The 13,378-nt window shown below is 31.6% G+C and overlaps 1 protein-coding gene across 1 annotated transcript in view; it reads left to right on the plus strand.

The window, feature by feature from the left end:
* Window positions 1-13,378, plus strand: part of LOC134532193 (F-box-like/WD repeat-containing protein TBL1XR1) — a 54,553-nt gene that overhangs the window by 29,418 nt on the left and 11,757 nt on the right. The gene's annotated exons all lie outside the window — the stretch shown is intronic.

Raw genomic sequence — 13,378 nt, forward strand, 5'->3', positions numbered from 1 at the left:
TGGTATAAATTGTCCCGAATTCACTATTGCTACAATTCCGTTTATAATTCCGTTTTTCCGGAAACCGTGAGCGGTCGCATCAGCGGGATTCTACTGTATTGTAAGTAAGGATTCTTCTTTTTTTAAATGATAAAGGAAATGCTAATTCAATATTTTAACAATTTTTTACAGATTACTCTTTGCAATTCTGAATACTGTTTAATTATTACCTTAGTTAGTGTTGGGCAGATTCCTAAAATGTACCGATTCCGATACCATTTTCGATTCTTTCGAATAAAGGGTTGATTCTTCGAATCCGATTCCGATTTTTTTTCTAACGTGGTTCGACAGTATAATATACTCAGAAAAAGATTGTTTATGATATCAAAACTATAATTGCATTACATTTAATTTTCTGTGCAATAATTAACATTATATACACAGCTTACTTGATTTTTGAAAGCATGTTTATTACCCTCGGTTACTGCTACTTTGAATTTCTAGCACAAATTAGGCCTTTTAAACTTGCATACAGTTAGACTAAACAAGTGCTTGAATACTGCCATCAATCAAATATGTCTTAAGGCGTAAATTGGAAATGTTATAACGTACAAACTTTACAAACCTTACATTATCACATCAATGTATTTATTGTAAAAAAGGGGTTTGTCTGGTTAAGTTAGGAATATTATTTTCAAGCGTAACTAAATAATGACCCAAATAAAATTACAGTAGAACCTTGTTTTTACATGTTTCAAGGGACCAGGATGTAAAAAAATTAAAGAGTAAAATGTAAAAAAAGAACTTTTTATTTCACTATAATAGAAACGATAAGAAATAAATATACACAATAAGAAATAAATATTCACGATACTAAATAAAATGTCAGAGATGCTTACTTTTTAATATATCAACTAGAGATTAATTATCTCACTTGGTGAAAACAATAAATCCATTCAGTCTTGCAGTTCTTCAAAATTGTTAAAGGTTAAGAAATTTTTGGTTCTTGAGTAAGAAATATATGTGCATCTTGAAGCATTTCAAAATGTTCTTACATAATTTTATTTAGACTTAAAAATTGTGTGTTAACATTTAATTCAGTTCAGATTTTTATCGTAAACAATTCTGTTAAACAACTACTTTGAAAACGATTGTTTATATTTAGTAACAGAAAAAATTACGAACATTTTAGCAGCAATATTTGGAAATTCAGTGCTGCCAACTGTCTTTCCAAAATATTTCTAATGTAAACAAGCATCGCTGAACATGCACACGGATGCTGTATTTACAGCAATTTGGTTATGTTGCTTTTAAACTTATTTTAATATGAGCCCAGTAATCTACTGTTATTTTTTATAAAATCTTATTAAAAACTTATTTCATTAATAATTCTTTAAAGTTTAAAGGGGAGAGATATGAAACAACTTGATTTTTACGTTCATGTTACCAAAGTTTGGTTCATGGCCATATAGTTTACCTTGGCAGGTGGCACCAAAAAATTGTAGATTGTTTACAATGTCAAACGTAGCTGCCGTGACCACATAAATAACTTTTAATAAATAAAATGTATATTATTTTCTTTTAACTGTTATTGTTCTGTCTAAGCATTTCTGAAGGCTTATTATTAAATGCAGTGCTGTTGCAATATAAGTTGAGGCAAATACTTTCGCTTAAAGCGGGAAAGTAGGTACTGCATTTATACTGTAGGGAAAATGGCGGTGCAAGTAAATAAACACGTTAATCACAGGAATTCGTAAATTCCAGTTATGTAAAATTGAAGTTCTAATTTAACTTAAGTATTATATATACGTCCAACTTCTTTATATTTTCTTACTTGGCGTATGAAATGTATTTTCATAAATTCCAGTTATGTAAAAATGAAGTTCTAATTTAACTTAAGTATTATACAGGATGTATCAAAATACATGTTACAACGCTTGAGTGTAGAAAGCTCTTATTATTTGCAACATATTTATTGTTTATTGGCAAAAATGGTTGCAAATAATAAGAGCTTTCTACCCTCAAGCGTTGTAACATGAATTTTGATACATTCTGTATATACGTCCAACTTCTTTGTATTTTCTTACTTTGCATATGAAATGTATTTTGCAAACTTACAAAACAATGAAAGAATTGGTCACGGTCAATTCCAAAACCATTGTATTCTGAATCCCTCTATTATAGTGAAATTGACGGAACCGACTGATTCCGGAATCGGAATCGACCCATCACTAATCTTAGTTGGATACTTTATTTTTTATTTTCAATTTTTTTATAGCCTATTCTAAGTCTCCTTGTTATTTTGAAATTTTTGTATTTGTAAATATTAATTAAATGCCTAAATAATCTCAGTAGAATACTCCTTACAGATGATCAGATTTGATTTGGGTATAATTTAGGATCTGTAATTTTGGAATGAAATAATTTGTGATTATATGGCAAATTTTTAAGAGCTGTGTCGATTGGCCAGTACAGACCAGGAAGAAGTTCAAATATCCGTGAGCGTTAGATGGGAAACTTTTAGTCTTGTTTGAACCTCCATGAAGACCAGTCATGTATCAACCAATTCCAGAGTTGGAAACGTTATTTCAAACCGACAGGATTGAGTTCCATATTTAAAGACAATTTTACTTTTGAGTAGTGGAAATTTGTGAAATTCCAAAAGAAGAAGTTAAAACTTATTTTAACCTTCTTAAAGTGAGTTATGTGTTATAAGGACATTAATTTGGTTGTATCAAGGTACAAGTAGGATAAATAATAAGAAGAGGCTTAAACTTTGATTTATTTGGTGAAAATTCTTTTCTAAGAGAACATTTGGAATTAAGAAGAGTTGGCACAAGACATCAGTGTGAATAGTCAATGAATTTCGTACTTGGACAAACTCATTTATAAGTGTATGGCTCAGACTACAGGACAATAATTTGCCATCCACATTGAAGAGATTAGTACATCTCAATCCACCAATGTTTCGTGGTTGCTGTTATCTGCGAGAAGAAGTCCACGTTACGTCCGATTGAAGCAGTCTCTGTTCTATGATTCTACAATTTGTGGTCGACTTCTACTTACCACACTTTTGAACTTCATTGCTGATCTTCTTGGCAGCTATTGGAAGAACCATCGTCTATTTGAGAGAGAGTTAAGACCTACTTTAGGTAATGTTTACTAGAAACTGGTATGTACTGTTCTAGTATATTGTGGTTGTGTGTAGTCAGCCAGTCGGTTTTTCAATTAGTTTCACAATTAGAATTTTTTTCAATTTGATGATTTCAGAGTTTCTTATTAACTCACGTTTTCACTGTTTTGTGTTATCCAGAGTATCCCTGGAGAATGGATGACTCATGTTTTTGCTCTACCACTGTTGAGTGATTTAGTAATATGGTTTTGGTTTTAACTTTGCTTTCTGAGAGTTTATTTGATTGAACAGTTACAATTTGCTTTAAGACATTACCGGTGGTTTTCATTAATATTGAGAGATGTTACAAATACACTAATAACTGAGATAACCAATTGAAAAACTAAAGTGTGTTGAAATTTTGCCGATGTTAACACTAGAGTTAGTATAGTGGAAAATACTGTTCGATTAGTTAGAGACAAAGTAAGGATAGCTTTAGGAAAGCATGACAAAACATGTGAAGAAGCCACATGGTTGCTGTCCGTGAGAAAATGAATGTGTTTGATGGGTATTTCAACAATAATTTAGAGGAAACGAATAAGAAACATCAAGCAACACAGGAAAAGTTAGGGAACAAAATAACTGGTAGACGGGTGTATCAACGAATTGAAGCGAGGGCTTCAAATACAGACTTGACAAGGTAACATTGTTAACCTCAATATCATAGAATTAAACAGGAGTAATTCACCTGGGAACGTTAGAAATACTAACTCAGTTGAAAGTGTATCTATAAATGTATAAATACACAAACTACAAGTAGTGTAATCGAAGGCCCTTATCTGTTAGCTCTGTCATTACCAGTGGCCAAAGTGGGTGGGGAAAAATTAATGTTTGTGACAAATACCTGGAAAACCATCACATTGGAGGCTCTCCGAGCATGATGCTACCTGTACGGTAGTTTACTCTTGAATTATATTTAATGCTAGTATAGATACCTGTAGGAAAGTTCTTAGGTCTATTGGCATCATTGCACATTTTGATGTAAAAAAAATAAAAACGCGACAGAATTTGCCTTAGTTGCATGGAATCGCGTATGCTGTTGTCCAAAGCTCTCTGTACAAGGACACACCGGGCGGTAAATAAATCCAGCGGATAGAGCTAACTTCAGCACAGTTAGCATTCTTGGTACTGGTGTTAACCTCTGTGGTTATGTTTTTGCAGCATTCTTTAATTTTGCTTCAAGGTTATTACAAATTTATAAATATTTTCTAGGGATGGGTAGTGTCGATTCTTCGGTGCTTCGATTCCACCGATACTGCCAGGAATCAGAACCGTTGATTCTTCCGCCAAGTTTCAAGGAATCGTATCGTATTTATTATGGTACTAAGCACTCTTAATAATTTAGAAAAAAAAAGAAGTTTTTTCCTGAATGAAACCAGCGATTCCTGATAAAATTACAGTTTTTTTCGGCCAGAACATTGTCACAATATTTACATAACTCACCTTGCACTTTGATTCCAAAATTTGGTAAATTACGTAATAGTTATCTTATATCACGTTTATATTGGTTGCAGTTTCAGCTTATACAATTACATTATAAAAGTCGTTAGGATCAAATGAAATATTTGTTTTCCAAACTCTAGAATCATAACCGTGTTTTAACTTATGTCGTGTTGAATTACACAATACGTGAAGAAAGGAAATGAAACAAATTACGAATACATCATCTCATCAAGCCGAGTCCGCCATACTTTAACGTTGTAAACAGCTAACAGAACCTGCAACACAACAAAAGCAATACTATCTATCGTAATTTCTTTTGTTTGAAGTTTTAAAATGGTTAAAATTGGGTTAAAACACGTAATACATCACTGTATTTTTTATTTAATATAATAATATATTTAATTAGTATGTTTGATTAATTAACTTTTTCGTTTGCTTCGCACATAGATGGTACATTTTGACGCGGTTGAGCACTTACTGCATGAGATGAAACACGAAAGCCTCCATATAATTGAATACTTTATGTTGTAACCTCACTTTTGTTTCTATTAACACGTGTGGTTTCAATTACTATTTTTCAAGAGATCAGGTCAGTTTATTTCTACTATAGTATAGTACACGTATTTCTGTGATGTATATAAATCGTTTTTGCAGAAACACACGTGAAATGGTGTATTAGAAATAAAAAATCATGTCTAAAGTGTGGAAACATTTTACAGTCTACCCGATCAATGACAAATTTGCTATATGCAATTATTGTAACACGAAAATATCTCGTGGGCCAACAAAGACCACAACCAACCTATTAAAACATTTTCGGACATGAGGACCTATTTTGCTTTGGGGGACTCCAGTGAAATTCATAATGTACCATAAGATTCTATTTTTGATTTATTTACTGTTTTAATATTCCAGTTTGTTTTGTAAATACACCCGAATTCTCATTTCTAGAAATTTATGAAATTATAACCATGTATTGCTTATGAATTAATTAGCATAATACAAGCAGCTGTTCTCATTAGAATTGCATTAAAAACTTTGTTTTGAAATAGAAGTTTGTTTGGAATCATGGTATATTGTATTTTTCCTTTAAGTTATTTAATGATTAGGTACATGGCAAATTTTTTGGTGGAATCGGAATCGGAACCGAATCTGGAATCGAAGCATTTTTGGAATTGGAATCGGGAAAATATGGAATCGACCCATCTCTAATTATTTTCAGTACAATTCTTTGTCGTAAATAAATGTATCTAAATATACTGAGTAGTAAATATATTATTTATGGATTAACTCTGAATAATAACATGTTTACCATGATGGACTGGCAAAAAAATCATCAATGTAATGGCTACCAATCACAGCTGTTTTGTGTACATCAGTGAAACGCCATAAACATCTCGGTCATGGACGACCGAAATGAATGTCATGTTAGAAAGATTATAAAGAAAATATATTGAAAATTGCTGAGGAAGTACACGCTACAAATTCTCACCTTTTAAATAAACTTTTTATTACAGTAACACCATCACTTAAAACCAATTTTTCCCTCCTCCAATGGCGTATACTATTTTGTTATTTGAATGCTCGTTACTATTATAATAGGTGGTCAACCTAGTAGTGGTAAGTCTGTAGGGGCGTACTATATTTTTAAGAATTGTGTAGACTCATGCTGAAATAGGCATAGAGGTGAATAGTTAAATAGCCTCGGAGTTTATATGCTTAATGGTGTGCAAAGAATTCTTTATAAACTTATATTTTGGGAATTATAATCCATAACAGTATTCCTGCCCCTGCTTTTGGTCCCGCTATTAGATTCCGAGCTCTTTGTGTGGGTATTTTTTTTCGTATAAAACTATGTTTTTTAAAGTAGAAATCTAAGATTTATTAGGACATTACCACTTATTTAATTAACGGAAATACAAAGTTGTCTGATGTGTAAATTTTCTCTTAAAAACGTTTTTAAAATTTATAACCTTTATCTGTTTGTCTGCGTCACCGCGGTGTACCGCTTATAAAAATGTAGCCAGCTCTCGTTGGCATATTTCATGTTTGGTTATGTTGGTTCCTGTGAATATCGATATTTCGCCGATTGCATGCAACGTGCGCTCTCTGTCAGTGCCGAGTTAACTATATTTTATGGCCCACACTTTTTCGGGGTGTGTACTATGATAGTTATGTGTTCCTTCAGGCTCGCATTCGAATCACAGATTTTGTTTTTCTATTTAACTTTGAAGAAAGGTTTTTTTTAATATGACTGCTTATTAATTTAAATTGTTTGGCGTTCTCTTTTATACTTCACTTTTTAAATAAACGTACTTTCCATTAATGGTTTTTGTTTTTTTGATGAACTTTATCTAATTTTTTTTTCTCGCACTAACGTTGCACCCCTACTTTTCAAACTTGATTTTAGAATAAAATGTGTGGTGATTATTTGATAAAACACGGTAATACATATAAACATATAATATGTGTGTGCCACTTATATATAGTACATAATATTTAAACACATTCATATGTATTAGCTTTTATATAAAGTTAGAGCAGTGGAATAACGAAATTACAGAAGTTAAGTTTTTATGCAAAATATCTAACATTTGAACTGTTAAAGATAGGATAGCAAAATGATATTTTTTTGAAGAAAATTTTATGCTCTGCAACTTCTTTGCTTATGACTTTTTCGTAGGACGAAGAGCTGAAAAGTTAGGTTGTCAAATAAGGCAAAAAAGTAGGGTTGTGCGAATGTTCGGTATACCGATACCGAAATCGAAATTTTGCTACTTTCATTTTCGATATCGGTAAGAATTTCATCTGTCGAAGTTCGTTTTTAGCGAAATATTTCGAGCCAAACGAAAGTTCAATAGCTTACCGAAGTTCGTTTGTTCTAGTTGAAAAAGAAATCGTAATTTAATAAAAATGTACAGTATAATACCGGTACAATAACGTTCCTTATTATAAAGTATATTTCACTTAACGAATTTTTTTTAAGTCCCCGCCAAAAATCGTATCTTCGCCATGCAAAACGGTTTCAGTTTAAAGTATAATTTTCACTATAACGTATAAATTCTACTAGTAGCGTGGCATTACTACACCAAAATTTACTTAAACTGGTAAATAAATTTTCAGCTAAATGATTAATGTAGTAGAACAAAGATACACAAATACCAACGCAACGTATTTTCTAACCTCTAGATTCTCAAAACAAAGTTAACAAACAGGCACAACCATAGATTATACCGTACGTAGTATGCGACGTGAGCAACACAACACCATTCGATACATCGAAAGACGGAGGTTTGAGAGAAGTATTAATTATTTAGACAAAAGTGTTACGCTACGCTAAAAATCTTCGATCATATATACTTATAGATAGCTCATTGGCTATAGCTGCTGTGTTGTTTGTTGATCCCGGGATCTCAATCAGCTGATTGTAGGCTACGCGACGGGTTTTTGCCATAGGAAACAATGAAGTAGTCGACTAACATGTGTGATATTTTGTGTTTGCTGCATTCACGGACGATTGTAGGCTTCGTTTATATCAATAAATGTGTTAAGTAAAGAATGTAGAAGTAAATAAGTAATTAAATATGTCTGAATTGATCGGAATTCACGTTATTATTGTGCCCGAAGGTAGTGTTTTTGTTGTGTATCGTACCTCTAACCTCAACACTTGTGTATTTGTCAATACGTTTTGATGGATTCAGTCTTAAGCTCGTATTTTATTACGAACTTTATTAAAATCTACACAATGCTAGGCAATATTGGAAATATAAATATACTAAATGTAATGATACAAGATATATAACATTATTTTCGAGACTGCTACATTTCTATCATTATTGGCTTTGGTCGTTTGAGTGAGCTTGTTTAATATTTACCGGAGCTAATAAATAGTAATTTTTATTCAGATAATTTATGCTGAGTGGAAATAAAATAATAATGTTACTCTACAGTTTCCTCAAACTATAAAAAAAGGTAACCATAATGATTGGCCGTATGATTTTTAAATGAAATGAATAATGCCCCACCATGTCCTATGAAAATAATTAGATGTGTATTAAGGGGCACAGGTAGCCTACCTTGGGGTATGTACATGCAAGACAGAGTTGTAATTGTATTAGGCCTACATGAAAGCTTGAATTGCATATTCAGAGGGTAATATTCTTACATGATGACTTTTGCTCGACTAAAATAATAGAATTTAGAAAATACAGTTTTTGAACAGTAATGACATTCTTCTATTTACCCTAAACATTGTGTTTTTAAATTCCTGTAGGTTTCTGAGAAATCACAATTTATAACTTAAATAACAATATCTGTGCATTCATATAGCAACAGCCTTTTGTTGCTTCAGATCCAGGTAAACATTTGTATGTATGGAGAATCACGGGATCTGCAAACCTAGCGTGCTAACGTTTACAACAGTCTGTTCTGAGGCTTCGTTTGTGCATGTTCAGTGTAAATAATCATGAATTTGTGATGTAATAATGGACAATTTGAATATGTTAGCTACATTAAAAATATGTAGTTTAGTATGGGTACATTAAAAAATAAAGTAAAATATTTTTAATGGTTGCTTAGAAATTACTACAGTGTGCAAACAGTTCACACCAGAAAATTCCGAGACCCAAATAGTTTCAAAGTTCATCGAAGTTTGTCATTCACACAAGAAAATTTAATACCACAACATTAAAGGATAAAAATGTGCATGAGAAATCTCCATATCATCTTTTATAGAGTTGTGTGACAGGAATTAGATAATATTCAAACTAAATTAAAAATACTTACAAATATTGTGGATAATTGTTTTGATCAGGATAGTTACCTACTACTTAAATTATAAATACCTAAGAAACTATAAAAAAAATACTGTACAGTATTTTTAATTTAGCTATACTAACCAAACCAACCATCCACAATAATTTTATGTTCTCCAGAACATGTACACACATAGTCTCGCAAGGAAAAGCAAAAATGGTGGTAGCCGCAAAAATGCTCAGGTATTGCAATGTAAGCTATAAATGATAATTTCTAAGAAACTAGTAGGATTTTAGAAACATCGTTTTCAGGATAAGTAGAGGAATGTAGTTAGTGACTGGAAAAAAGTAATTTTGGAATGTTTTATTACGGAAAAGCGGCGACATAAGAATATTACAATGCAGAGAAACATGTTAAGTCCTTAAGATTGAAAGTATTGATCATAACTTTGAATTAACAATAAAATAACTATTTTTTATAAAGAGGTTAAAATTTTTATGCTCTTAATAAATGTAAAATTGTGTTTATAATGCCTATAACTTACATAAGTTATTTAAGATACATGCATACAATGGTGACAGATGTTACCAATATGAAAATAGTGTGCTGAAACAAACATTGGTTTTCGAGAAAAATGTGTAACTAGAAGCTCTGCATATGAATTTTGGCCGTTATATGGAACCCCTAAAAGATGTTGCCATTAAAAAACTTAGGATAATGGAAAACTTATAAAAATACACTTCGTAAATATTAAGTAGTGTGTTAGGTTTTCAATTCTCAAATCACATTTTTAAAAAAATAGTAGCAATGCTTGTTTGACCTAGACTTTTAATGCCCTCAAATTAAATGTAACTACATTTTCACAACTAAGTATTCATCTGCTATTGAAAAACCAGCAACAACCCTTATTTTCTCTAGATTTTGGCCAGATAAAGAATTATTAAGCAAAGAGCCATACATTTTTAAACATTATTTATTTTAAATTATACACACTAAATTTAAAAGTTATAAAATCTGTCCACTATACTGAACCTATGAAGCTTAGTTTTCGGTTTTGTGATCTGGTTTCATCTTCTTCCTGCCAGTCATTATTCTGCTACTTTTCTATCCCTCCCTTCTTTGATTTCAGACTGTTGGGCAAAAAAGGAGACAGGTTCATTTGTCTTTATTAGGGATGTTAGCTTGAAATGAAATAATAATGAGGAAGGAATGACAAATTTATTCTTATTAAAGCACACATTTAAATATAGACATTATATTCTGACTTGCTGAGCGACAAGCTGAACTGCCGCCTTGGCCACCGAGTTAGGAACTGAAAAACAATATGGTAGGTATCTACAGTAGGTATCTAATTACCTACAATTAAAAGTAAACAAAAAATAAGTTATGTTTAAATTACAGCAGTTAAATATATGAGGTTTCAGGTTCTAAAATAAATAATAAATCAAAATTGAAAACCATTTTAGTTAAAAAAAAAAGTAAGAAAATCTATTTTATTAAATACAATAGTTCATGTACAATTGTATGTCACATTCACACACACATACAGATACTTTTCCAAAATCATTTTACATTTAGCTTCAATGAAACTTAAAACTATATAATTATGGTAAACAGGCTTATACAGTATGTTACATTTCTTGAGTTTACATTCTAATAAGTAGTAAATAAATTTAGTCCAAAGACATAAATTACAAGAATTTGGTCACATCATTGGCATCCATATCATTGCACAATCTTTGTTTACAAATGCATCAACCCTGTTTAGTTTTATGAATGTCTGCTCTTTACTCAAAACAAAAGATCATATATAAATCAACCCTTTTAAGAGCCAAAGTCCAAATACTTCTTCTTTTCTCATCAACTGGGAAACTGTAAAACAGTAAATTTTAAAAACTCTCACAATGTTAACAATAAGTTTGACACAAAACCTACAAAAAACATTAAAAATCAAACTAGGGGTCATCCTATAAAAATAAATTAGAAATAAGATTAAACATTTTTCTTAGCTACTGACATCTATTGTAATGATTATGTAAAATAGCATTGCAATAATTCAAATAGTTCATAAGTAATTTAATGGTCCAATGGTTGATCATGTTTAAGGTCGCTTAGGTTAGGTTTATCACATTCCAAATATCTTTTGCAAAACAATAAGAGAATATCAGTTTATAATTGTCTTTTAGAATAATTGTTTCATAGAATTCTCGACACTGACATTAACTAAAGTATATTATAAATACGGATTTGCCTAATTCACAAAATGTTAAGTCGGCTATCGTCACATCGCAACAGCTTTGTTTCAAATCCTTTCTTAAACTAAATCTATTTATTCATAACCTTACCTGTGAAACGAAACACTGCTTCTTTTTTCGAATCTCTCATTACATCCGTACGCAACACAAGAAGTAACCATATTAAATTAAATACATTTGAAGTAGGGTAAACAAGGGTTGGGTCTTCAAGTTAAAAAACCATATTTTAAAAACTTTCTGATAAGCTTCAGCACTAATATATTTCTACGTTGGTTAATTAATACGTTTATTAATATAAACCAAACCTATTATCTTTCTCAAACGCAGCAAACTATAGAAATCCCGCACGATAGCCCGCCACTACATTGGTTCTTATGGAAGTTTTCCAGCAGGTAGCCAACAATCAGCTGTTCGAGATCTCGGTTTCCAAACAAACGACGAATAAGCTCTCTATGATATATATGCTCGAAGCTAAAAATACTGTTTGATGTCTGTGCCGGGATTGTTTATTGTTATTGTTGAGTTTATTTTCAGGTTACGTTATTTAAACACCGCATTGTATTTGTGCTACAATATGAATGATCCTGGAGATAAAAAGAAACGAAAGCAATTCACGCTTAAGGAAAAAGTGGATATACTCAGAGAACTAGACACGGGGAAAAAAGCAAGTCGCAGTTGCGAATACATATGGCATTGCGGCTCTCCTGTAGCTATTTTTTTATATATTTTTTTCTCTTTGTAAAGATATGTATGCATGTTTCAGTGCTAAGTACAAAAACTTGAGGTACCTGTAAGTACTTAGCACTGAGATTCTACTGTAATGTCTTTATATGATTTGCTTGTTATTACTAATAATGTAATAACATATGCAAATCATATAAAGACATTAATTAGAAAAAAGATTTCCATTAAGATTAATTAACGTGGTGATGAAAAAAACTCACGTTAATGAAAATCATAATTTGAACAAACATGGCAGATAAAGTAAACAAAATTCAACCGTGATTACAGTAGGCCTAGGTATCAAAACAAAATCATGCAATATTTGAAAAATTACCTGATTCATTTGCTTTCAAACAGTAGTGTAGGTACTATATTCGTAAAACATACATTCCAGAACTGTTAGTACACTATTTAGTATTTACCGTATACACATAAACAAAGAACGTACCTACTTTTATTCGCGCACAGCCAAACAATACATTGTCATCTGCTTTATTTAAATTTTACATACTCTGACTGGCATATAAAATCCTCATAATATACAGCCAATTAGACAAAAAGGTCAACAAGTCACTGCATGTAATGACCACTTGGCAGCAACCATTTGTTATGTTTTGTTTTGACCATGTCCATTGCCTAGTTTACAGCTTCCTGAGCTAGCCATGTGTGACAGTGGTGCAAGATGGCGGCCGTTCCGCAGTATTCACGTATTTTTTCATCAGTACCATGCACGTGATAAATATATTATCATAGACTGCGACATTACGACTGTAAAGGAAATAGACTGTGCGCTGAAAGATCTGGATTGATTCTTGAAATTTACGAGTGACATGGGGCTGTGTTGTGTGGTCTAGGGCGGATGTTGATTTTATTAAATAGTAATATTTATATATACATCAAAAGGTACCAAAATGATTTATGTAATAGAATTTATTACTGAAGAGCAAATTTTGGGGCACTTTTTTTCTTTATTAATTAAAAAATTTCGCTTAACTTTCGTTAAGAATATATTTATCTCATAGAAAAATTCATTTTCGTTTCACTTTCGCGA

This window comes from Bacillus rossius, chromosome 5 (assembly GCF_032445375.1).
Source record: "Bacillus rossius redtenbacheri isolate Brsri chromosome 5, Brsri_v3, whole genome shotgun sequence".
Lineage (NCBI taxonomy): Eukaryota > Metazoa > Arthropoda > Insecta > Phasmatodea > Bacillidae > Bacillus > Bacillus rossius.